Consider the following 26,902-nt stretch of genomic DNA (forward strand, 5'->3'; position numbering starts at 1 on the left):
TCTAGACAAATAAAATTATGTTTCCTAGGACTCAAAATGCGTAAAATAAATAGGTCGTCAAGTAGCACATAATAGTCTGAAAGAATCCTCTTGGTTATTAAAGAATGATTAAGGTGATTGACATGTTGAACAAATAAGCCTTTATTCTATTTCGCTAAATCTATAGACATAGTACCTAGGTGTTAGATAATTGTTATTGACGAAGAAAAATTGTTAAACCCTTGTAAAATAGTGTTGTAAATTTGTTGAGGATAAAAGGGCATATCAAAGTTAAACAACCGTGAAAGAATAAGAACGTTAATTTATTATGTAAAAGATAGTTAAGCATGATGTAAAATAACTTTATATGCTGAAAAGTGATTTAATATGCTGAATAATTTATAAACATGTTGAAACTTTTGTTTTAATTACTAAATAATTCATTTTGATATATTGAAAAAGTCATGTTTTTTGTTTTTAATATATCGATGCTGGAAATTGTTTCACTATGTTGAAAACTAATAAAACATATAAAACAACAAATATAAATGCTGAAAATTAATTACAGTATGCTAAAAACATTGCTGAAAATATCATGTTGAATGCTGAAAATTAAAATTTACTTGTTGAGAACACTATTTAAAATGCGAAAAATGTCATTATAATATGTCAAAATTCTGTTAAACATGCCGAAAGTATTTAAATCCATTGTAAATTAAGTTGACATATTCAAACTTAATTTGAAAGGCGCAAGTTAATTAAACTCCTAAAAATATGATTTCTAAGTGATTAAAATAAGTCCTATATTAGGCTTGCCTAAGTAATAAATCAAATTCTTTAACAAATCCTAAATTGGTTTGCCTAAGTGGTTCACTTAGCACATAAAGCAAATAAACCTAAGTTGTGTTTGCCTACATAATTCATAGAGCACATACATCCCATATATCCCCACCCCCAAGCAATTCCATAATGTATTATTACATCACAAGCATTTGTACAATAAATTACAGACTATTCAAACTAGACTAAAAAATAAACGCCCTTCCCAAACTCCCATGGGACTCTTCCTTTTCCAGAATATCCTTTAACGACACCGCTAATACAATCAAGATACCGTAGCAAACAAAAGAAAAACTAGAAACACACTCAAGCAGGAAGCAGTGAGATAAAGACGTAGAAAACATGCACGAAATAATTATTTCGAATTAACTCCTATAGGCATGCTTTCTAATGTTTTTCACAACATACCAAAATTATCACGTAGAGAATGAAAATTGCATCGATAGGCACTTACCGATTGATGATAACAAACAATAATAATAAGAAAGCCAAGCCATATAGGATCCAAGTACGAATTGTTGCAGAAGAGTCGAGACCAATGCTCCAAAAATAAGTACGAAAAAGTAATAAGGTAAAATTATTTCTTGTTTGCTTAAAGCTTTCATTTGATTGTGTAAGTTGTAAGTTCTATTTTTGAAGAAAGAGAAGGGTTGTTTATATAGTCCAAGTAGTGTAAAACTATACCAAAATAAAAATCGCAAATCAATATTCTTGTAAATCAATTAGGAGAAAACTTTCCTTATATGAATAATTGAATTAATCATACATAAATCAATCAAACAATAAAAGGAAAGCAAATGTTCAGAAAAATCAATCAACAACATGATTTTCCTTAATAGAGTGACTAATCAAATATTGAATCAATCATGACATGATTACCATAAACAAGTACCCAAAATCAGTCCAAATCAAAATAGAAAATCATTCATTTAAATTGACAAAATAATGGCATTATATATGGAAAGAGAATATGTCTAGCTAATTAAAAAAAATCAAAATTTGGGGCAAAGTGTCAAATAATCAAGCCATTACGCATTTTTCACAATTCAATTAAACAAACAGAACATATTCAAAGCTTCCTAAAATTTACTAAGCATCAAATTTGTTAAGTAGAAAAGATATCGGAGCGGATTATTTTACCAGATTATCGATGTTACCAAAATTTCAAGTCACCAAATTAAATTAATGAATAGGACTACAAATTTCTAAATTTGTATTAGTCAATTCCCAATTATAAAATTAGGATGAGCCCCAATTTGATGATAGTCTAGACATGTTAATGAACCCAAATAACAAGTAATCAGATCAAGATCATCAATCAAGCTTTGCCCATCACGAAAAAAGAATTATCAATAACAAAGAAAATAAGTAATAATAAAATAAATATATAAGATTAAGCTGTGAGAAAGTCACCATAAAACTTTGAATATTTTCGGTGAAGTCTAACCGGTGATGTTGTTAATCCGTGCCTCACCGGTCATTACCCCGGCGAGGTTAACATGGCAGAATCGTTGGTCAGATCTGCATGGCTGTGTAGTTGTGATGGGAGAGAGGGCGATTGTTGGTGTTGTTAGTGTTGCAGCTACGCGGATCGATGGTTCTCCGACAGTTTAGCCAACTAGTGGTTGAGGGCTGTAGGGAAAGGAGGGAGGCAGTGGCATGGTGGTGGCATCTTTAGTCGCTTCGTCATCTGGAGAGAAGAGCTGATTTTACTGGAGAGAGAGAGCGATGGAAGGCGATGCCGATTTTCTCCAACCGTGGTGGCTGGCCGGCGGCGATAGCCATAGTTATTGATAGACGACCAAGGGTAACAAAGTAATGTCATGCTAATAAAGAAACTCTTTACTATTCTCTAGAATCCTCCGTTCACTTAGTTCTCTTTTTTTCTTAAACCTATATTTTGTATCTGCCATTCCTAAGCTTCTCGATTCTTCTTTCTTTATCTACTCAATTGTTCTTTACCATCCTCCTTTCTTTTTCAATCTTCTCCTCATTTCTAATTTTTAGGTTAGTAGCTACTCTAATTTTTGTCTGAATCTTCTTTTTTATTTCGTAGCTACTCTAATTTTTGTCTGAATCTTCTTTTTTATTTGTATGTATTATACTCTATCATGTGAAATTTTAAAGGCTTATAAAATATTAATAATTTTTCACCGGAAACAACAATGATGGGATGTGATTGCAGGCTATGTCAAGGTATGTTCGCAGAGAATCTACTGTCTTGTCATTAACAGTTATTAAATCTGCCTTGAACAAATACGTTTAGTATGTATTTATGTGATAAGGTTGTTTGAATTTCTTAACTGATGGCTTTAATGCTCTTAATATCCCCTCTTAAAGAGATGTAGAAAAGTCGTAAACAATGCAAGGCACCATAATTTACAATTTACTGTTTTCTCACTCTATAGTTGTGATGTCATGTTCTACGTCTGCAAACCACCCACCATTTAAAAGTAAAGATATAGAGGAAAAAGGAAATGAATTACAGGATGCCCTATTGCTTTCCTGTCCCCAGTTTAGGGTTTGAAAGATGTTTATCCTGGCATTCAAAATGACTCAATGCTTTAAATACTCTTGAGCTATGTTACTCGACTCTCCAAAAATTCCACCAAATATGTGTTGGATCCTCCAAAAATGTATTACTTTTGGAGGATCCAAAACACAACCGTCGGTATTATTGAAGAGTTCGAGTAAACATAGCTCTTAAGTACAATTAATTAGTTTTGTTAATCTTGAATGCCTTATCAGTCCCCATGAATACTTTCCTACATTTCAAACATTTCCATGAGTATCTTCTATGAAGCTCGACAGAGTGGTTAGGATGCTTGATTGTGATTTTAGTTGTTATTTCTGTGGCAAGACATACAAGTCGCTGAAGCGATTCTTCGCTAATGTCCAATTATTTGTGATGATGTTTTGCCTAAGGCTGCCTGCTTTAGGATTGGTTGACTTCAATCCAACCATTCAATTTTTAGGATTGGTTGTCCACAATCCAACCATTCAATTTTCATGTTTAACTTGATAAAATGGGCAAAGGATTCATAGGACATTGTATTTGTCTGTAATCATACTCGAGCACTGCCACTACCAAGTGTGAGTTCCAGATCTTCGAATCCTACATCGTGGGTCCTTTTCCCTTCTCATTCCTTGACTGACACATTTTCAAAGTCAATGTCAAAGTCAGTGCTCTTACCCTTATCCATGATCATATCATTAGGACGAAGTGGACGAGGCACCCGTTTTACAAGATTAAAAGTTGGAGAAGCTGGAACATTAGTAGCGTACTTTTGAAAGTTGATCCGCTGGCCTGAATCAATGGTAGATGAGTCAGATTTGTCACACTCACGTATGGTGGGAGGAGTAAAACGCTGACCCCGAGTTTGTCTAGTTGGGGCTGAAGTAGCAAAGAAAGGGATATTTAAAACAAACATTGATTCTTTGGCCAAAGTTTTTAAATTGAATGTTGGCTTAGGATGCCTAGTTGGTGATGAAAGGGGTGGTGTTATAGGGGCACTATTTGATACTCATAATGGAGGAAGGGATGAAGGAATGACATTATGGAGAAAAACATATGGGTGTGATGACATGTTAGCATCAGCACGGGATGGACTAAGGAAAGAAGAGGAGGTTGGACTCGGCTGGTAAGATGGAATTGGGCTAGAAAAATATGATAATAGGGGATTTGCATGCCGTGAAGAAATTGGCGTGATGTTTGCTGAAATACCTCCAATCTCCATTAGGGTTGGCTTGCATCCCTGATTCACATAATAGTAGAAATAAAGTCACTATCAAATTTTCTGCACCTAATAAGGAAAGGATATTATAATAACGTAAAATAGATCTCACGTGTTATGTATTGTTAAGTTGTTAATACAAAGGCACACATTCAGGGATAGATTACCAATATACCAAATGTTAGTGATATTTGGGTTTTAGAGAACAAATTCACAGGATAGCATGGCAAGATAGGTAATTATTCCCAATGCTTAACCTAATGGGGAGATACTTAGCAGCGAATGTCTTCACCTCAAACATTGCTTATTATTTAAGTTCTAAATCCCAACGACTTTTACCTTCTCCAAAAAACGAAATAAGGTTCTAAATCTCAAAGCACACAATTAAATATCAATAACTCAGAAAACATTGACACGAAAGTTCTCATGAAATTGAGTTACAGAGAATTTTTAGGATAGCATAGAATTGAGCTAAAAAAAGAAACCTCAACGGATTTCAAATTTGGAATCTAGAAAAGCATTTACTGTAGAACAAAACATCTAAGGCGAAAACATCCAAATCCACTCCCAATAACAACAGCACCTGGTGTCATCCCACAATTCAGGACAAGGGAGGATAGAGAGCACGCAGACTTTACTCCTACCACAAAGGTAAAGAGGTTGTTTCCTCTAGACTTTCGGCTCAAGGATCCAGTTCCACCCCCAAAAGCTCCAAATAAAGGGGCCCTTTTTTCACTACCAAATTTAGCAATTGAACTGGAAAGGTCAAGCATTCCCCCCCTAACCCCTCCCATTTCTGAAAAATATATGTAATAGATCACTCTAGTTTCTTAAAACAACACACAAGAACATAAACAGATAACAGCAAATCCAGAAGTTTAGCAACTCAAAATTGATGCTCATAAGTCATATATGCTAATATACATACAAAACCAAATATATCCAAGAATAATTCAACTTCATAGAGAATCAAAAGATAGTTATTACTCCAACCCAATTTCCAAATAACCCTAAAACAATAATAAATCCATCAAAAAGAGTGCACCAGAAAAGCAATTTTGATCCAAATAGAGTAAACCAACAAGAGGGATTGCTTAGATGGTAAGCATCCTCCCCCTACAACCCTAAAGTTATGGGTGAGTCACCAAGGGAGCAAAAAAAGTGCAACAAAAAAGCAATCTTGATCATGATGGAATAAACTGGTAAAAGGGGTAGCTCGGATAGTAAACACCCTCCACTACCAATCTAAGGTTGTAGGTTTGAGTCAGGAGCAAAAAGGTGGGAGCATCTCGGAGAGAGAAAGGAAAAGAAACAAATGCATTTACCAAAAGTTTAGATCTAAGCAAACCCACTAATGGGTTCACCAATAAACACAAAAATAAACAATCAATCAACTACAAGTTTTTGTCAACCAATCTTGAAACATTAACAAAAGTGGATACACGAAAAAAGCAATCTTTATCCAAGAAAAAGCAACCCCATTTGCCAAAGCTTAAATCTAAGAAAATCTATGCAAGACCCACTAATAAATTCACCAAAAACACAAAATTAACCCGACAATCAATCAATCAATAGCTACAAGTTCTTCAAAAAGGGTGCACTAAAATACAATCTTGATCCAAAAAACAGCAAACTCATTTGTCAAATCGTTAAATTTAAGCAAATCCAACTAATGGGTTCACCAAAAACACAAAAATAACTACAAATTCTTAAAATGGGTGCACCCAGAAAACAATCTTGATCTAAAAAAAAAGAGCAAACCCATTTGCCAAAAGCAAAAGGTTGGTTACTCCCAACTTATGACTTTTTATGTTTAGCTTATAAGCAATTTTTTAAAAGTTGATTCAAACACCTCTTAATCTTCATTTATCATTAGATTTGTCATAAGATTTCACATAGGTATTTCATCAATCTCTAGTAACCACTCGCTTATTCGATACTAAAATTTTGAAAAGTTGCAGGTTCAAATTTCTGCAGAATCTCCATATTATTATTTTTCTCTTCTTTCACTATATCCATCTTCGATAAACTTGCAGCCTTAGATCCTCATTGTAACTCGGTGAAAGTAAATGTGATAGAAAGTCAAATTACATTATTATGAGGATTACATTCTCAAGAATATCTCTCTTAGAGTGCATCTTGATCATCATCATAAATGAATAACTATTCAAAACCTAAAATTATGATAATTATATATTATAATGAAACTTCAATATGACTAACCTTTCAATTTGCTAATAATTCCTTTTCCTTTCTCATCAATCTTTATTCTGCAACGACAAAACTAACATCAAGATTAGTGTCTTCATAAAATAAAGAGAGATCAATAGTGATGATTAGTCTTCAGTAAATAAGAAAAAACTAATAATTGTTAGTTGATCGACAATGTAAAATCCAACAAATAATAAAAAAGCAAGAGTGTGTGAATTTTAATCATTTTGACTTTGGTATTCAAGTCTACCGCTTAGACAATTTTTGCTTTCAACTTTACATTAACCGTATAAAAGTGCCAATCGATATCCGATACAAATACCTACTGTTATAAAATCCAAAATTGATAAAAATGGATTTATTTCCTTCCCTTGATAAGGAATTTGTCCTCATATATAAAAGACTGAAAAACATAAATGAAAAGCCACAACTTGCACGAATTGATTGATAAATTGCTATAAAAGTGGCTTTCAATAAAGCCAACACAGAAATACTTCTTTGGAAATTATATCATCATTTGCAATCTACTCTCTCTACAATAAGTAAAGTTCACTATAGTCTCCACATAGCATTTTATGGAGGATAATGCTATGTTTTTAATGGATGACTTATCAAGGAACAAAACCCAACAACAAGAAAACGAATGTCCTTATTGTGAATTACAGTTGCACTGAAATTAATTGTCATAAATAGCCAAAAAGCACTGACGATCTCACAAAACGAATAGATTATGGACAAGAAGAAACATAAATTACAAAAATGAAGGCAGGAGAGTATTAAAGAGAGAGCAAGGCAGAATAATAACATCATGGATATTGATTCTGAGGCATAAATTATTATAGTTTAGATCTATGCATAAGGTATGATGCAGTAACAAAGTTTAAGCTAGAGGATTTTGACTTACCTTTTTCAAATTCACAAAATAAATGAGAGACATCTTTTTCAGTATAAAGAGGACTCGATAAAGTAGTAATTTTATGGTTGGTGCCTTCTACGTAGGATAACAAACACATTGTCTATTAAGTTCGTATTTAGGTAGATAGTTCTACTTTGACATTATCAAGGAGTAAAGAAAAAGCAACTTGTCACTCCAATCTTTGATATTACCAAAAAGGCTCTTTTATAGTAAGAGCAGTTTGTTTCACATCTTAATTATGGGCACTCTGCAACTGATGTTATGAAATGGTTTCATGATGCATTTCCTTGTTGTGTTTTATAGTAACATCGTCTTTATTAGCTGCATATCTTCACATCAGTATATGCTTTTTGAGTTTCATCTTATAATTTCTCATTTTCACGTACAAACGTTTATTTAAAAAACCCTGCTTCTAATACTGTGAGATATCCACCTTTCCAATAGATCAAAAACTACTAAAAAATCAATATCAAACTTCAATTAGCATAATTTATTCATTATTATTAATTTTATTAGCAATATAAAGCTAACTGAAAATATTACAGCCCCAAAACAAATTCAAATATTTGTTTGTAACATGACAACAACACTCAATAGAAGAAAATTTAACATAATAGTGAAATCACAATATGAATATTCTAGCAAATATAGGCGTAATGTTATTCATGTAAATACTACACAATAGAAACATCAAGATGTGTAAATATGTTGAATAAAAATGAAGAGTGTAGATAACCTCAATTCACTCCTCCTGGTCGTCAACTACTCAACTTCGAATTAGTGGTTCTTAGTTGTTTCAATACCTTTATTTCATTATGAAACACATTATAATTAAAAAAATATTTAAATGTCCATTAAATTTGGTATATTTGTTTCATCCTTATTCGGATAAGTCCAACTTAGTGTTAAAACTAAAGTTTGAACGATAAAAAGGCAGCACAGTCAGACTGATATTGTATATCTTAAATTTATACATCAATATAATTATATAGAAAGCTAACACTGATTTTTAAATATATAGTTCATCAAATTTGAGTACGACTCAAAAAAATTCCCCATAGTATAATAGTGCTTTTTTCTTCTTTATTCGATCAAATACTCAAAGTCAAAGAAGATAAATTATACTCAATAAGTTATATTAACAAAGAAAAGGCAGCCTAACAAATTTACAAGCTACATTAACATGCCTTGCTTGTTTGAGAGACTGAAGAAAGATGTAGATGAAAAAAATATAAATAAGAGCTGACAAAATAAACAACGAATTATCTGTTCACTTTCACTTTTAATGATAAAGTAAAGACATATGTTAATTAAGATGGTAAAACGATATTTGAAGCTACAAATTACAAATAAAATTCATGTGAAATGAGATTTATGTAGTTGTTAACATCGGACGGGATTTAACAACTAATAAACACAAATACAATTAGTTCATTTGCTTTCCAATTCTACTGCCACAAACTTAGTTTACAATTTTTTAGCAGTAGTTAAAATTAGCAGAAAACAACCAATCAAAATTGATTCAGTTACAATAAAGAAGAATCATTTGTACTGGCAAGTGACGCGTAAGATATGATCCATTGAATTCTAGGAGGAAGAGGGACATACCCAAAATCAGAATTGTTTATGTATTGCTAATAAATTTCTGTTGAAAGCATGGCCAATAATTTAATGCTAAATAAAAAAAGGGCAACCCGACACACTAAAGTTTTGAGTAAGCATAGGGTCCGGAAAAGAGTCCGACCACAAGAATCTATTGTAAGCAATCTTACCTTGCATTTATGCAAGCGGCTATTTTCGGCTTAAAATCATGACCCCCTCATCACATGACAACAACTTTAATGGTTAATTCAAGGCTACCCTCCAGTTTAATGCTAAATCACTTTTTGAAAGTTAAATAGTATGATTTTTAGAGTGTTAAGAACCACTTTCTTCACAATACTTAATATTATGATCACTGGTGTTAAAATCCACTACCATGACTTAATCTTTCGTTATGCCTTTACTTTATATTTTTTCTATTGAAAAATATATCAGTAAAAAGTATGAAAGATACACAAATTAATGAATTTTTTTTGATACATTAGCATACAATTCTTCTGTAAGTCTTATATAGGCATCATCAGTGATATTAAACTACGTTATTTAAATGAGTACAAGACTCCAGTTTTGAGAAAAACAAACAAAGAGAACCAATAGTAAATGCTGAAAGATCAATCGTTACAATAATATCTCAAGAAATGAAATTGAAGAGTGTTGAGTGCTGACTTGGTTGCTTGATATTAAATTGAGAATAAGTAAGCATGTGTTATATTGATACCGACAAATAAAAAGAATAAAAAAAATTACAGACCTTCCTGCTAAAAAACCTCTGAAATTCACTGCAGAATAGCTTAATTGTTTCTCGTTCGAAGAAGTTATCTTCAAGATTTCAGTTTATTTTATTTTACGTTTCAACTGTTTGTTTCTTGAATTTTGATATTGAATCTGCAACAGTGACACCTTTCTTAGAAGCTAAACTTGAATCTCTGGTAGCTTTTGATGAGATTTAGAACCCAAATCAAAATTGAAAAATCCTTAAAAGATACGAGAGATAAGAGACATATGGATGAGGAATGTATTCGAGAAAGTAGGCTACAGCAATGACTATTTGTGATAAATTTAAAAAGAATTGGGAGAAAGATTAAAGCAAAAATTAAGAGAAAAAAACTTACCTGAATTAGAAGAAGACCTTGCTGAGAAGATCAATAGAACTAATGGAGGCTTCTGGAATCTGTTATCAGTGTGAATCAGGTGAAGAAAATACTTCTATATAGTAGTAATATAGGCTTCGCCTTAATAGTTTTTGGTCAAAGAATCAACGAATTGTATGAAATCAAAATAGTTAAAATAAAGGAAAAAGGGTTATATTTACCCAACTTTGAAAGATTAGCTAAATATATCATTTCTCATACTTTGGATCTAAATTTATCCTCGATATCATATTTAAGGTCAAATTTAGCACTTTACTAGGGAAAATTGGCTAAATATACTCTTTGTCACATTTTGAGGTCAAATTTACCCTTGATATCATACTATGGGGTCAAATTTACCCTCGTTAAGAAACTTTTCATGTGTACCCTTTCTTAATAGAAAACTTAAATCAACATTAAATGTCCCATTTCTTAAAAATAAAATACTCCTTAATATAACTCGTTCGATCCAACTCAAGCCACAAAAAAGACAAATAAATATATCTTTTCAGTTCTGTTGGTCAAATTTTTCCAACAAGATTAAGACACTGAATATTTATCAGTACATAACTCATGAAACTTTAATCTACATCGGTATAAATACAAGGAAATATATCCCTCTCCCAGTTCATGGATTTGCATCAATGCAGAGCTCATGAAAAATGACACTTGACAGTCAAATGCAATAGATTAGATCGATTAGATATTTCTCTGGGTGATTTAGTTAAGAGGTTTCCCTATGTGCCAATCATTACATCTCTTCATTCATATATCTTTATATGAATTTAGATTTATACAAATTTTTCACCATGTCATTTGCTAAAAAAAAAAATTCACTGGTTCTAGAATCTAGATGCATATAGAATTGCATGTTAATTTTTGAAATTTGAACATAATCTAACAAAATCAAAGTTTGTTATAAACATTTTCTCTAGTTTCATGCTTCTCCGTAATTTCATTTCGTTGTACGTTTTGTTCATTTGTAAATAGCCTATCAGTGCTGCACATTGAAAGAGTAATATTTTTGTTCATTGGAAAAATTTGATCAATAGAATTGAGGGAGGAGTATATTTTTGTTGTGTATTTTTTGTGGATTGGATCGGATGAAGTAGATTAAGGTGTGATTAATTTTTAAAAATTAAGCAATTTAACATTGATTTGGGATTTTCCTTTAAAGAAAGGGAACAAGTGAAAAATTTCTAAAAAATGAGGGTAAATATGGCTCCAAAAGTATGAAATTGAGGGTAAATTTGACTCTAAAGTATGATGAAGGGTATATTTAGTCGATTTTCCAATGTCGAGGGATAAATTTATTTCTAAAGTATGACATCAAGGATAAATTTAATCTCAAAGTATGATGAAAGATATATTTAGCCAATTTCAAAGTAGAGGGGGCAAGTTTGACCCACATCAAGGATAAATTTAATCTCAAAGTATGACGAAAGATATATTTAGCCAATTTTTCAAAGTAGTGGAGGCAAGTTTGACCCTTTTCTCTAAAATAAAATAACTTTTATTTGATTATTTACGTAGATCACACTATGATTTTGTCTAAAGAAAGACTTCGGCTTTGAAACGTCAATGATATCTGTAAAAGATTGAAAGTAAGTCATGTGAAATTGGTCAAGATAAGTCAGCCAAAAGCAGGAACAAAGTTGCAGCATCACTTCTTGAAAGGTGAAATCATTGCTACTACACCCCAGAGTAACTAGTTGGGCCAATATAAAGAAGTAGGTGGGGTAAGCCTAGGCAAGTGAGGAAAAATGGGTAAATACTCTTTTTGAATCACAAGTCAAACTTTAGCTAATAATTTGTAAATCAATTAAATCTTAGCTATTTTTTGGGATAACGGGGCAAAACAGATAATATTTACTTTTTGAATAGCTAAATCAATGAACTCCTCCATCAATTCTAACCTTATTAACACATGTTTGTTCTAAATAGTTAAATCAATGAACTCCTCCATCAACTCTAACTTTATTAACACCCGTCTATTCTAAACAAATCTATTTTACAATCTCCTTTAATTTCACATTGTAATAGTATTTGTTCTCTTAATTCTGCTATCTCTAACCAATCATACGAGAATTTATCAAAAATAACATATTATAAAGTTTCAATAATGTTCATACGATGTACCCTGCTCCATCCACTTTACTGGCATACCATCAATATAATCAACCTTCTTCATGGAATTAGGGCTACTTCTACTTTGTTAGTAATTAATTTGATTTTTGTTGTTGGATTAGTGACTTGCATAGTTTTCATGGGGCAAAACAGGTTCTTTAGGAATTACAGGGTTTTTAGTAGGGAAAAGCAAAAGTAGAAAGTAGGATGATAAGGCGATGTGAAGGGGTGGACCAATAACTGGCAATGACTGAGTGTCGATAATAACCATGTCTGATGAAAAACTAAGGTTTAAGGTACACAGGGTATCCTTTTTCCTTCCATTACACATTTAGTTGCAAAGTAATCAAGCTTTAGCTAATATTTGAAAAAAAGAAAAAATTTTAGTCATTGTTAATATGAAAATATCATTTGATCAATCATATTCCTAGAGAATTATGAAAACATTTATAACTTCAATGCAACTTGAAGTATGAGAAATCTAGAAAATTTTCTTGAAGTTAGAGCTAACACGATTCAAAATCTAGGAGAAATTTCAAGAGTTCTCAAACTCTAGAAAAAAATCATGGTGTTTCACTTTTCTTGATTAAAACATAAATTTTTTTTATTGAACTCCATGACAGAGTCCTGAAATTTCAACTCTATATAGAGGCAGAGCCTAAATTTAAAGCTTATCGGTATGAAATGTTATTTCTTTTAAGTTACTAGGTTTTAAATTAATATTGTATATATTCAATGAATTTCGTAAGACAAATACTTGCTTGGACCAAAACCACTAAGGTTCGATCAAATCTATAACCTATATTTTAGATCCACCCCTAACTTTATAAGTTTGAACTTTATAATGACCAATACCATGTCCTAAAATTTCACGCATCGAGAAATATTTATAGATTAGACACAAGAGCCCGTGCAAATATGTTATTTTTTTAATCTCAATTTATACGATACAGATAAATTTTAGAGAATCAATTAAATTTTTTGTACGATCCTTAAATATTATAAATTTTTAATGATATACAATACTTTTTATATCATTTTTAGACAATACATGTTACTTTAATTGTTTGAATTTGTGTGCCACTGTTGTAATTAGAGAGTCAATCAAATTTTTTATATAATTTATACATGTTTGTATGATCTTAATTTTTTTAAAATTGTTAATTAATTCAATTAATAGTATTTTTACATAATTTTCAGATAATATATCCTATTTTCTCTGTCTTAATTTATGTGATACTAATGGAGTTTAGAGAGTCAACCAAATTTTTTATACAGAGAGTGTGTTTGGTATGAAGGAAAATATTTGCTGAAAAATATTTTTCAATTTTCTCATATTTGATTGACTTAAATATATTTTACTTTTTTTCTTAACTCATCCCCTACCCTAAAACTCAAACCCCACTAACCTTTCTGCCCCCCCCCCCCCCCCCCAAAAAAGAACTTTTTGAATTATTTTTAATTTTTTTTAATTTTTTCTTAGCCCACCATCACTCCCCTACCCCGACTCTCATCCTCTACTAGCCGCCCCCCTCCCCCTTACAAAAATTTATTTTTAAAATTTTTTTACCCCACCCTACTACCTATTTTGACAACCCCAACCCCCTCCCCAAAATAAAATTAAATTTTTTTTATTTTTTTTTAAAATTAATTAATTTTTCTTAGTCAACCCTTCTTATCCTATTCATTCTCATTATTTTTATTAAATATATACAAATACTTTTAGAAAAATATATACTTATCCAATTTGCATAATGTACACAAGATTATACGTAGGAAACAACTTATTTTTCTAGAAAATATTTTTCCTCCTTCATATCGAACACACCCTAAAAAAAGTATTTTTTGGGGTCAAAAAATATTTTTCTAAAATGTATTTTTACTCTTTAGCTAAACACTAAAATGTATTTTCTGAAAATTAAATTTTCAATCACCAACCAAACACTAGAAAATATTTTTCACTCACCAGCCAAACATAAGAAAAAAAAGTAAGAAATCAACTTGTTTTCCAGGAAAACATATTCTTCCTTCATACCAAAAACACCCATAGTTTTATGTATTTTGAGTTGTTAATTAATTGTGATTTCTAAAGTACTTTCTACTCTTTTCAAATATTATGTGTACTCCTTTTCCAATTTATGTGATTGTGATAGTATATAGAGCATAAATAAAAATTTTTACATGTCGATAGTATTTTAAGTTATTAATTATTGTAATTTATGATATTTTTTACATTATTGTTAAATAATTTATGTTACTTCTTATGTTCCAATTTATGTGGCTGATAGAATTTCGAGAGTCAACAAACTTTTTTATGTCCTTCAAATATCATAAAAGTTAATTGTAATTTTTATGTAATTTTTAAATACATAATCGATAAAATAATAAGATAAATAAATTAAAATGGAGAATTATAATATATATAAGTCGGCTTGGACGGCAAGCTGGGAGGATAACCTCTAGCTGCTTCTCAAGCCACTTGTATATATTAGTAACTTGGTCGATCTCGAGGATAATCTCGAGGATAGATTTTAACTTGTAGAAGTTGATTTGATGATATATCCTCATTTAGTTTTAAAAAGTTTTCATATGTGAAACACATATCTATTTCAACAGTGACACATATTCCAAATTTTATATAATTTATTATTATTTCACTCATGATCTATTATAAAACTTTTCATTATTTCACTTATAGTACCTGTGAAATGATGGCCAACTTTTAATTATCGGTTCAAAATTAGTCTTGCCACCATTTTTAAGTAAAAAATAAATATTTATGATGCAGTGTGTTTGACTGTCCTCGTTTAACTAATACTCGCCATGTTCTTATTTTTGCACAAATACCCAATTTATTATTTATTATTCATTATTCATACTTTGTGTGGAAGTTCTCATTCTCTGCAAGTAAGTTTTTTTTAGTGAATTTTTGTTACTTCGTCGTTTCTAAATTTTGCTTTCCCTCATTATTTAATTGATTCATCTGTAATTTGAAAGTACAATTTTGACTTTTGTTTCTTGTAATGTAGTTTGTAAACATAGAATTTTTATGTGTTTTGAATGTATGTGATTCTAGAATTTTCAATGGCGGTTGAGATTTTAAATTCTTTATTTGCTTTTTACTTGTGTTGAAATAATGACATTAACTACAACCAAAATGAGTTCAGCATATGTTGAAGGCAACAACGTTGAAGAAGAAGATTAAAAACGACAGTAGAAAGAGAAGTAAAAGGCCAGGCAGGAAAAATAGCCTAGAATCTGGAAACTATAATAAGAATCTGGAAAGAAGAAGGTTGATCTTGGAAGAAATTAATAAGAAGAGGACAAAAAGATTGTGTTATTTTTGTAATGAAAAGTATACTATGGGCCATAAATGTAAGACTACAAAGCAATTTTACTTGTTGGAGTTAGAAGAAGGGGATGGAACAAAAGATGGAGTGCCTGAAAATGAGGTTGAGTTGCATGAAGATGGGGAGAGCAAGAGTGAGTTGTCTCAACATACCGAGCATATGCCTTAAATGGTTCTTTGAGTTTTAGGACACTTAAGGTGACTGGATATCATTCCAAAAGGGGTTGCATATATTGATAGACGCAGGAAGTTCTCTTAACTTCATAGATTCTGATTTAGTACAACAATTAGTTTGTCTAGTCAGATCTACCTATCCTCATATAGTTGTTGTAGCAAATGGGAGCATGAAGGTGGATAAAATGACCACTATTACTTGGTTACTACAAGGAGCTGAATTTTTAGCAGATTTTCTACTATTGCCTTTGGGTTCATGTGGTATAGTATTGGGGGTTCAGTGGTTGTTGATCTTGGGGGATATCAAGATGAACTTCAGGAATTTAACCATAGAATTATGGTACAAGGGAAGAAAACATCTGCTAAGAGGAGCTGGGTACCAGGTGGAGACTTCTGGAGCTAGTAAATTAGTTAAATACTCAGGTAACCAATCTCAACTTTGTATGATTCAAGTCATGCCTATGGGGAGTGAATAAATGAAAGGTCACCCATCATTACTGGAGAAAGATAAAACTTAATGTGATCAAGCTTTATTGAATCTATTATTAGATTTTCAAGGGTTGTTTGAGGAACCTACTGGCTTACCACTTCATAGGGGAGTATTTGATCATAAATTTGTATTGCAAGGGGGACTAAGCCTATGAATAAGAGGCCATATAGATATCCTTCTATTAAGAAGGACATTATTGAAGGTTTGGTACAACATATGTTAGACCAAGAGATCATACAACCTAGTTGCAGTCCGTTTACATCCCCAGTGGTCTTAGTAGGCAAGAAAAATAGTACCCAGAGGTTATGTATTGACTGTAGGGACTTAAATAAGTTTACTATGAAGAACAAGTTTCCTATACCTATTGTTATAGATTTATTGGATGAATTAGGTGAATCCAAAATCTTTTCAATGATTGATTTAAGATTTGGTTATCACCAATTAAGAATGGCTACAAAGGATGTGCCTAAAACTACTTTTAGAACCCATTTCAACCATTTTGAATACCTGGTTATGCCTTTTAGCTTATCTATTGCACATGCTACCTTTCAAGGATTAATGAACTCTATATTTTAGAAATTTCTCAGGAAGTATGTGTTAGTTTTCTTTGATGATATTCTAATTTATAGTAGTACTATTGAAGAACATATAAGGCATTTGAGGTTTGTTTTGAGGAAATGATCAAGCATAAATTATTTGCTAAAATAAGAAAGCGTTTTTTTGGGGTTCAGAAAATTGAATATCTTGGACACTTTATATCAACAGAAAGTATTTCAATAGATCCTCAGAAAATAGTAAATTTGAGGAAATAGCCCATTCCAACTACTTTTAAGCAACTAAGATGGTTCTTAGGACTGACTAATTATTACAAGAGGTTTATACAAGGTTTTGGTGTGATTTACAGGCTTTTAAATAACTTAACAAAGAAGAACAATTTTAAATGGTCAACTGCAGCTTAAGATGCTTTTGAAAAGTTGAAAGAATCTTTGACACAAGCTCCTATGCTTGCTTTACCTAATGTCAACAAAACATTTATGGTGGAGACAGATGTCAGTAGATTTGGAAAAAGAGTTGTACTTATGCAAGAGGGACATCCAATTGCTTTTATCAACAAGGCATTATCACCAAGGCATGCTGCATTATCAATGTATGACAGGGAGTTATTTTCTACTGTTCAAGTTGTCACTAAGTGGTCTAAATACTTGTTAGGCCAAAGGTTTATAATAAAGACTGATCAAAAGTCTTTCAAGTTCTTTATAGAGCAAAAGTTACATATTAATTCATAGCTCTTATGGTTGACAAAGTTGATGCCATTTGATTACTCTATACAGTATAAAGAGGAGTTGACAACAAGGTGGTTGATGCCATATCAAGAGTTACTGGGGCAAAATTATTAGGCTTGTTCATTTATCCTACAGATACTGATCTATTCCAAGCTATTGTGGATAGTTGGGCTATGGATCCAGAATTCCAATAACTTATTACGTATTTGCAGGCTAATCCTATAGTTCACAAATAATTCACTTGGAGTCAAGGTTAGCTGAAAAGGAAAGACAGACTGGTGATTGGAAAAGTTCAAGAATTAAGAAGAGAGATCATGACATTGTGGCATGCAATCCTCCAAGGAGGTCATTTTGGGGTAGAGGCTACATTAAGAAGATTGCTCTCCCTCTTTTACTAGAAGAACATGAGAGAGAAAGTGAAGAAATTCATTCAAAACTATAATGTTTTCCAAAGGAATAAGTTTGATTTGGTTGCATACCCTGGACTTTAACACTTTGATTTGGCTGCATACCCTGGACTTTAACACTCTTTACTCATACCTAATATGGTATGGTCTCAAACTAGCATGAATTTCATTAGTGCATTACTTAAATCAAATGGTTATGAGGTGATTCTAGTGGTGGTGGAAAGATTTTGCAAGTATGGGCATTTTCTTCCACTTAAACATCCTTATACAAACTAAACTATTGCTAAGTTTTTATTGGATAATATTGTTAAGCTGCATGGATTCCCTGATGCTATTATTACTAGTGATATGGATGTTATTTTCATCAGCTCCTTCTGGAAGAAGCTATTCACTCTACAAAGCATTAAGTTGCATAGTTCATCAGCATATCACCCCCATTCTGATAGCTAAACTGAGGTTTTAAACAGATGCTTAGAGACTTGTTTGAGGTGCTACTATAATGAGGATACTTCTAACTAGTTTTCTTGTCTTTATATGGTTGAGTATTGGTACAATATATCCCATCACTCATCTATTCACACAACACTATATGAGGTACATTATGGAAGGCCACCTCCACTATGTTTACCATATCTTCCTAGAGAATTAGCTTCAGCTGAGGTTGATAACACCCTACTGAATAGAGAAATCAAGTTGTAGATACTTAAGCATCATCTCACCAGAGCTCAACTAAGAATATAGAAACTAGATGATGCTCATAGAACTGACAGGAACTTTAAAGTTAGTGACTGGGTTTACTTCAAAATGCACCCTTACAAGTAGGTTACTATCACTGATCATGTTACTCACAAGCTGGCAGCCAAGTTTTAGGGACCTTTTTAAATAATTAAGAGAGTTAGACCTGTTACTTACACTCCCTTACTACCTGTTTCTATTAAGATACATCGTACTATCCGTATTTTCTTATTAAAAAGTATTATGAGTTGCCTTCTAAAATATTTTATCCTCCTACCGTAGACTTAGCAAATCTCCATTACCCTAAACTAGAGCTAGTTTTGCGAATAAGAATGGTTAAAAGAGGGAATAAGGTTGTTGCATAGGTATTGATCAAGTGGACTACTTCATGCTGATGTTGAAACTTGGGAATTTGCTAGTTTTCTCAAGACTAGGTTTTCTTTATTTGATCCTTGAGGTCAAGGATCTTATTTATGGGGGGAGTACTGATACACAATATTAATAAGTAGGAAATTGCAATAAGTTCCCAAAACACCCTAGTTTTGACCCTTGGAAAACTTTCTGATTTTGAGTTCTCTGGACATCATACGACTTGTGCTTACTTGACGTATGATGTGGATACAGTTTGAGGTCCTTGGTCATATGATACCTAGTATGGTTTTCGTTAGTTTCTATCTAAGGTACGAATAGACATCATACTGGTCATATGTTAGGGTATGAGAAGTATAGTGCCAAATCATATAATGTCCTATGTCTAGCCTAGATGATTTTGCCTAGGTATGGGTTAAGGGTATCAATCGTACAATTGGATATGAGTTAGGAAATGAACTCGTATGTTGGACAGAATTAGAGTCTAATATTCTATCTTGGGTACGAGTGGTGTGTATCACTTTTATGTTATGTGTACAAGATAGGGGGAGTCGTACCCTCCTACACATAATTTTTAACTTTTAAGCTGAGGGTATTTCATATATTTCCCACACCAAAAACCTTAAGTCCCCATGTCTTAAAATATATTGTGGCATCTCATAACACACTTTGAAAGGTTAAAACTCTCTCTAAACTCTCTCTTGAGATTAGGTTAGGGTTTCTACAAGGTGTTCATCTAGAGGCTCAAGAGTCAAGTTCAGTTCATGAATCTTCATGAATAAGGCATGTGACTCTTCCCCCATTGTTAGCTCTCAAATATCATATGTTTTAAACATTTATTATAGTTCATTAATGGTGGTTTTGAAAACCCATGTTGAGAGTCTGGTTGCATATTGTTAAGTATTATTTACTCTTGGTTTAAATAATTTTTATACATCTTTTTATGAGGGTTTGCACATAAGATTTCTTGGTACTTGTGGTTTAACAATTAGGTAATGGTTTACCCTAAACTTGATCATTTTTACTTCGGTTTTAGTGGTGAAAATGCCTAAGAGAATAAACTAATCACATGTTAAATGGTGTTTTGAACTAAGACATTGGCCTAATGAATCTGAATGGTTAGTAAATGGTTTTGTGAGACCTTGTTGGATATGTAATGATTTAAATGGTAACCTGGTTGTTCAACTGGCTAAAAGGGTTTGAGTCCCTAAATATTAAATTAATTTATGCCCTTACTAGATAATGGGTTCGAGTTCCTAAACTTTGAATTGAATTAATGGCTTTATTGGACAATGGGTTTGAGTCCCAAAGTCAAATTAATGATTGATTGATTGATAATGATAATGTCATGTGGTATGCTTGCAAGTGGTATTGGTATGATGATACCAATGATGTGCCTTTGGTAAGTAATTTGCTTAGTGGTTGTGTATGTGAAATGATATTATTAAATTAAGGTTTAAAGTGGGATGTGTAGTCGGGTCGTGAAAGTAGAGTTTGAAGGATAAACTATGGAAACTACGCTAGCTGGTGCGGATGTCTTTATAACCAGATGGCTCGAGTTTCCTAAATGAATATATGAATAAGAGGTTTAAGCCCCCCTATACATGTAGTACTGCTTGATTCACCTTGATTATGCCAGGAGGATTGAGTCCCCCATATTCTCTAGTTCATGCAGCTACACACACTGGGTTCTTTCTAGCTAGGGGAAAGCTGGTCCCATGTAGTCCGTGGGTGCCTTTTCCTATGACAGTTATGCTACATAGTCCAGATTAATATTTTTAAAGCTCATGCTAATCTTTTCCCTTATCCTGACATAGTATATACAGATATATATGTATTGCATTGGTTATGTGAATTGGATGATTGATTTGAACTGTTGGCATTATATTATCCTTTTTCTTAAGTTACATGCTAGCACTCCAATCACTAACCGTCTTTGACACTATATCCCCATACGATGCAGGTGCTGGTCATACTATCACACTTCTTTCATAGTGACTTGGATTCGAGGACAACTTATAGTTACTTGAAGTGGTGAGCTTTCATACTTTGGAAGGCTCTATTTTTTGCTTTAAGTTTCTTTTGCCTTTATTAGTTTAGACATGGATATTGGTTTTGGCTATGATCGGAGGCATGCCCCAATCAGATATTCTTGTTTTATTTTAGAGGCTTTGTATGGACAAACTGTGTACTTGGGTATGTTATGGAATGGTTATGGATTTGCTTATTGTTTTGTGGTTTGTTGATTGGATGGGTTGGGTATCAAGGGAGATCTCTGATTCTTGTTGGACTTGGGATGCCCATTATGAAAAGGCCCTGATTTGAATCATGTCAAGCTAGTATCAGAGCCTAGGTTCATGGTCAGGTTGATGTCCACAAAGACGTGTCAAGTAGAGTCTCTTTTATAGGTGTGTAGTGCACTACACTTATAAGAGAGAGGCTAGTAGACATTTAGGAATGTTTCACTTTCTTGTTATTTTATTTTGAGCTATAGAGTCTAAGGTCTTGGATTGTTCTGATTTCCATTTTCTCGTCTTTCAAGTCATACCTCCAAGAAGACCTGATGTTTATGCAAACTCCTCTGTCCTAACTGAGGATAGTGTTGATGGGACACACTCTACTTCTGAAGTCCAAACTAGATCAAGGGTCGATGCATCTGACTGTCCTTATAGAGTTCCACCATTTCCCACTAATCCTACCCCTGGGGATGATACTCATACTCAGTCTCCCCAAGAAGAGGCTACTAATGCTGAGTTCCATCAGACCATTAATCTATTGACTCAGTTAATAACTTCCCAATCTGAGCATTGTGTTCCTATTACTCCATATTCTAAATCCATAAGGGTTGGCCTGTTTATGAGGTTGCATCCTTCTATGTTTACTGGTATAAATATTGAGAAGGATCCTTAAGGTTTCATTGATGAAATAGAGAAAGTCTTTTGGATTATGCATGCTTTGGAAGTTGAAGGTGTTGAGTTTTTTGCCTATCAATTAAAAGATCTAGCGTACTAGTGGTATGAGAAGTGGGAATAGTTGAGGGGTAAGGATGTTGGTTCTACCTTATTGGAGGATTTCTCTAGTGCATTTTTGCACTACTTCTTCCTCAGAAGTTGAGGGAGGCAAAAATGGAAGATTTTGGAAATTTGAGGCAAGGTAGGATATCTGTCAAGGAGTATGCCTTAAAATTTCATCAGTTGTCTAGGTATGCTCCAGAATTGGTTTCTAGTACGAGGGCTAGGATGTGTAAGTTTTCTTTGGGATTATCTCGTGAGTTTATTCTTAAGAGTAAGGCTTCATTATTAAATAAGGACATGGTCATCTCTTGTTTGGTTGTGTACATGCAACAAGTAGAGGACGAGAAAAGAAAGAAGCTGAGTTTAGTGAGAGGTAGGGGAAAAAATTTAGGCCTTTTGAGCAAAGTGGTAAAAATGGTGGTAAGTGGCCAAAGAAGAAGTGGGGGAGTTCTGGTTCTTTCTCCACGGCTAGTGCTCCTTACACGAAGATGATGGTGATCATCGATCTTAATGCAATAGTGGGTTCCAGGCATAGAGTGCTCAATCTCAGGCTAGTGAGGATCAATCGGCTCCGTTCCACCCTCCTTATAGATTTTGTGGGTGGTCGCACTGTGGGTTCTGTGAGGAAGCAAAGAATATATGTTTTTATTATTGTCAGATTAGTCATATGCAATGTGACTATCATGCTAGATTTGCTTACGGGGCTAACAAGGTTCCTGTGGCCTTTTTATTTACTCCTACATCAAAGAGTGTTGCTTCTGCATCTATTTTTACTTCTGGTACCATCACTAGTCAGAATCGGTTATATGCTCTTGTGTCTCATCAGGATTTTGAGTCATCCCTCGATGCCATTACTAGTATGTTAAAACTCTTCTCTTATGATGTGTATTAGTCTGCTCTTTCTAATGTGACCCCGTTGGTGTCTGTGCATTTTGGTTTTGGACCTGAGTTTATCTCTAATCCCTTTTCTTTATCTACCTCGGTTGGTGACTGTGATTGCTAAAAGAGTATAGGAGGTGTATGGTTTCTGTTAGTGGTGGAGAAACTCTTGTGGATCTGATAGAGTTTGACATGGCTGATTTTGATGTTATATTAGGGATGGATTTATTGTATTCGTGCTATGATTTTTTAGATTTTTGGACCCATAAGGTCATGTTTGAATTCCCTAATGAGCTGGTTATTATATGGGAAGGAGGTTCTTTAGTGCCTAAGGGGAGGTTCATCCTATATCTTAGAGCCCAAAAGTTAATTTCCAAAGCGTGTTTGTATCATTCGATCTAGGTAAAAGATTCTAACTCGGAAGGTCCTCTTCTAGAATCTGTTTCTATAGTTAATGAGTTTCATGAGGTGTTCCTTGATGATATTCCTGGTGTTTCTCCTAATAGGGAAATTGATTTTAGGATTGATCTTATTTCAGACACTCGTTCCATCTCTATCCCTCCTTATAGGATGGCTCCAGCTGAGTTGAAGGTGCTTAAGGAGTAATTGAAGGATCTCTAAGATAAAGGTTTCATCCGTCCTAGTATGTCTCCTTGGGCTCTTCTGTGTTGTTTGTGCGTAACAAGGATGACTCCCTTCGAATGTGCATTAATTATCATTAGTTGAATAAGGTGATCACAAAGAACAAATCTTTTTCCTAGGATCGATGATATGTTTGATTAGCTTCAAAGTTCAAAGTGTTTCTCTAAGATTAATCTTAGGTTGGGTTATCATCAACTTTTCGGGAAGTAGATATCCCTAAGACTACCTTCAGCACCCGATACGGTCATTATGAGTTCCTAGTTATATCTTTTGGGTAGACCAATGCTTCGGTAGTGTTTATGGATTTGATGAATAAGGTCAACTATTGTCTTCATTGATGATATTTTGGTCTACTCTAAAAGTGAGGTGGATCATGTCGACCACCTTCGTGTTGTGTTACAGACCTTGAAGGATTAGCATTTGTATTCCAAGTTCTCAAAGTGTGAGTTTTGGTAGAAGAATATGACTTTTCTTTGTCATGTTATCTATAGTAACGGGATCATAGTGGATCCACAAAAGGTTGTTATAGTTAAGAAGTGGTTTAGGCTTGTGACTCCAACTGATATTCAGAGCTTCTTGGGTTTAGCCGGTTACTATAGGAGATTTGTAGAAAGTGTTTTGACTATTTCTGCCCCATTGACTAGATTGGCCTAGAAGAAAGTGAAGTTCTCATGGTCGGATGCGTGTGAGGGTAGTTTTTTGAAGTTGAAGGATAAGTTGACTTCAATTTTTGTTTTGATCCTGCCTGAGGGTAATAATGGTTTTGTAGTGTATTGTGATACTTCTCTTGTTGGGCATGGTTATGTGTTGATGCAGCATGGTAGGGTGGTGGCCTATGCTTCTAGGCAGTTGAAATTTTATAAGAAAAACTACTCTACTCATGATTTGGAGTAATTGGCTTTGGTATTTATGTTGAAGATTTGGCGTAACTATCTCTATGGGGTTCATGTTGACATCCTTTTTTATCATAAGATCCTATAGTATGTGATTACTTAGAAAGAGTTAAATCTCAGGTAAAAGAGATGGCTTGAGTTGCTGAAGGACTACGATATGTGTCTCCATTACCATCCAGGTAAAGCTAACGCAGTTGCTGACGCTCTCAGCAGTTATCCATGGGTAGTCTAGCTCATGTGGATGAGAATAAGTAGGAGTTGGTGAAGGAAATTCACCATATGGCTAATATTAGAGTTCGCCTCATGAACTCTGAGGATGGTGGTGTATTTGTGCATTAGGTGTCACAGTCCTCTCTTGTTCATGAGATAAAGGAAAAGCAATTATTGGATTTTGACTTGATGAAAATTAAGAAAAATATGAGCCAGCAAAAGGTTGTTCACTTTACGATTGGTAGTGATGGTATCTTCAGGTACCAAGGTAGGTTATGTGTTCTCGATGTTAATGGACTGAGAGAAAGGACTATGGCTGAAGCTCATGGATTTCGTTATGCTATTCATCCTGTTTCTACGAAGATGTATCGTGATCTTAAAAAGTTTTATTGGTGGAATAATATGAAAAGAGATGTGGCTAATTATGTGTCTAGGTGTTTGGTGTGTCAACAAGTGAAATTTGAGCACATGAGACCCAAAGATTTGTACCAATAGATTGAGTTACCTGAATGAAAATGGGAGGTGATTAATATGGATTTCGTTACTGGTATTCCTCGATTTCAAAATCAGTGTGATTCGATTTGGGTCATTGTGGATAGATGAACAAGTTGGTTCACTTCTTGCCTATGCAAACTAGCTATTCGGCGGAGGATTATGTCAAATTATCTTACGAAGATTGTGAAGTTGCATGGTGCTTCAGTTTCTATCATTTTGGATCGTGGAACTCCATTCTTATCTCATTTTTGGCGATCATTTTAGAAAGGTTTGGAAACTAAGGTGTGCCTTAGTAGCACTTTCCACCCAGAGTCAGATGGACAAATGGAGAGGACCATTCAGACATTGGAAGATACACTTTGTACTTGTATGATTGACTATGATGGTAGCTGGGTTGACCATTTGTCTCATAGAGTTTTCTTATAATAATAGTCATTACTTTAGCATTGGTATGTCTTCTTTTGATGCGTTGTATGGTAGGAGTTGTCATTCTCCTATTGGATGGTATGTGATTGGTGAGGGCAAGTTGTTTGGCCCTAACTTTATTCACCAAACCTTGGAAAAGGTAAAGGTAATTCGTTATAGGTTGAAAGCCGCTCAAAGTCACCAAAAGTCCTATATAGATGTGAGACGTAGGGAGTTGGAATTTAAGGTTGGTGATTGGGTGTTCCTAAAGGTGTCTCCTATGAAGGGAGTGATGCGGTTTAGTATGAAGGGGAAGCTTAGTCCTCAGTATATTGGTTTGTATTTCGTTTTGAAGAGGGTTGGTAATGTTGCCTATGTGTTGGAGTTGCCTTCTAGTTTGAGCTCCATTCATCTGGTTTTCCATGTCTCTATGTAGAGAAAATGTGTAGGTGATCATTCATCAGTTATTTCCTTAGAAGGGTTGGGTATTTTGGATTCCTTATCGTATGAGGCAATCCTGGTTAAGATCTTGGAACGTCATGTTCGTCGGTTGAGGATGAAGGATGTGGCTTTGGTAAAGGTTCTTTGGAGTAACCATAAGGTTAAAGAAGTTAGGGAGATGGAAGAGGACATGAAGTCCAAGTATCCTTAATTGTTTTCAGATCCGAATGTTCGTGCTTAAGGTATGTGTTCTTAATCGCATCTTTGTTTTTTAACTTTGTTAAAGTAAAGTTTGAAGTGTAATAATATGTTAACTCGTGCTTGTGCTTGCCTTTACTCATCATTCGAGGATGAATGATCCAAGTGTGGAGAATTGAAATACCCTAGTTTTGACCCTTAGAAAATTTCTTGATTTTGCGCTCTCTAGACATCATACGACTTGTGCTTGCTTTTCGTATGATGTGGATACAGTTTGAGGTCCTTGGTTGTATTATACTCAGTATGGCATCATTAGTTGCTTTCTAAGGTACAAATGGACATCATAATAGTCGTATGCTAGGGTATGAGAAGTATAGTG

General features: G+C 33.6%; 1 pseudogene; it reads right to left on the bottom strand.

The window, feature by feature from the left end:
• Nucleotides 1-3,685: 3,685 nt before the first annotated feature.
• LOC107847194 lies at nt 3,686-4,854 on the bottom strand (annotated as a pseudogene).
• Nucleotides 4,855-26,902: the final 22,048 nt, after the last annotated feature.

This window comes from Capsicum annuum, chromosome 11 (assembly GCF_002878395.1).
Source record: "Capsicum annuum cultivar UCD-10X-F1 chromosome 11, UCD10Xv1.1, whole genome shotgun sequence".
Classification (NCBI taxonomy): Eukaryota; Viridiplantae; Streptophyta; class Magnoliopsida; order Solanales; family Solanaceae; genus Capsicum; species Capsicum annuum.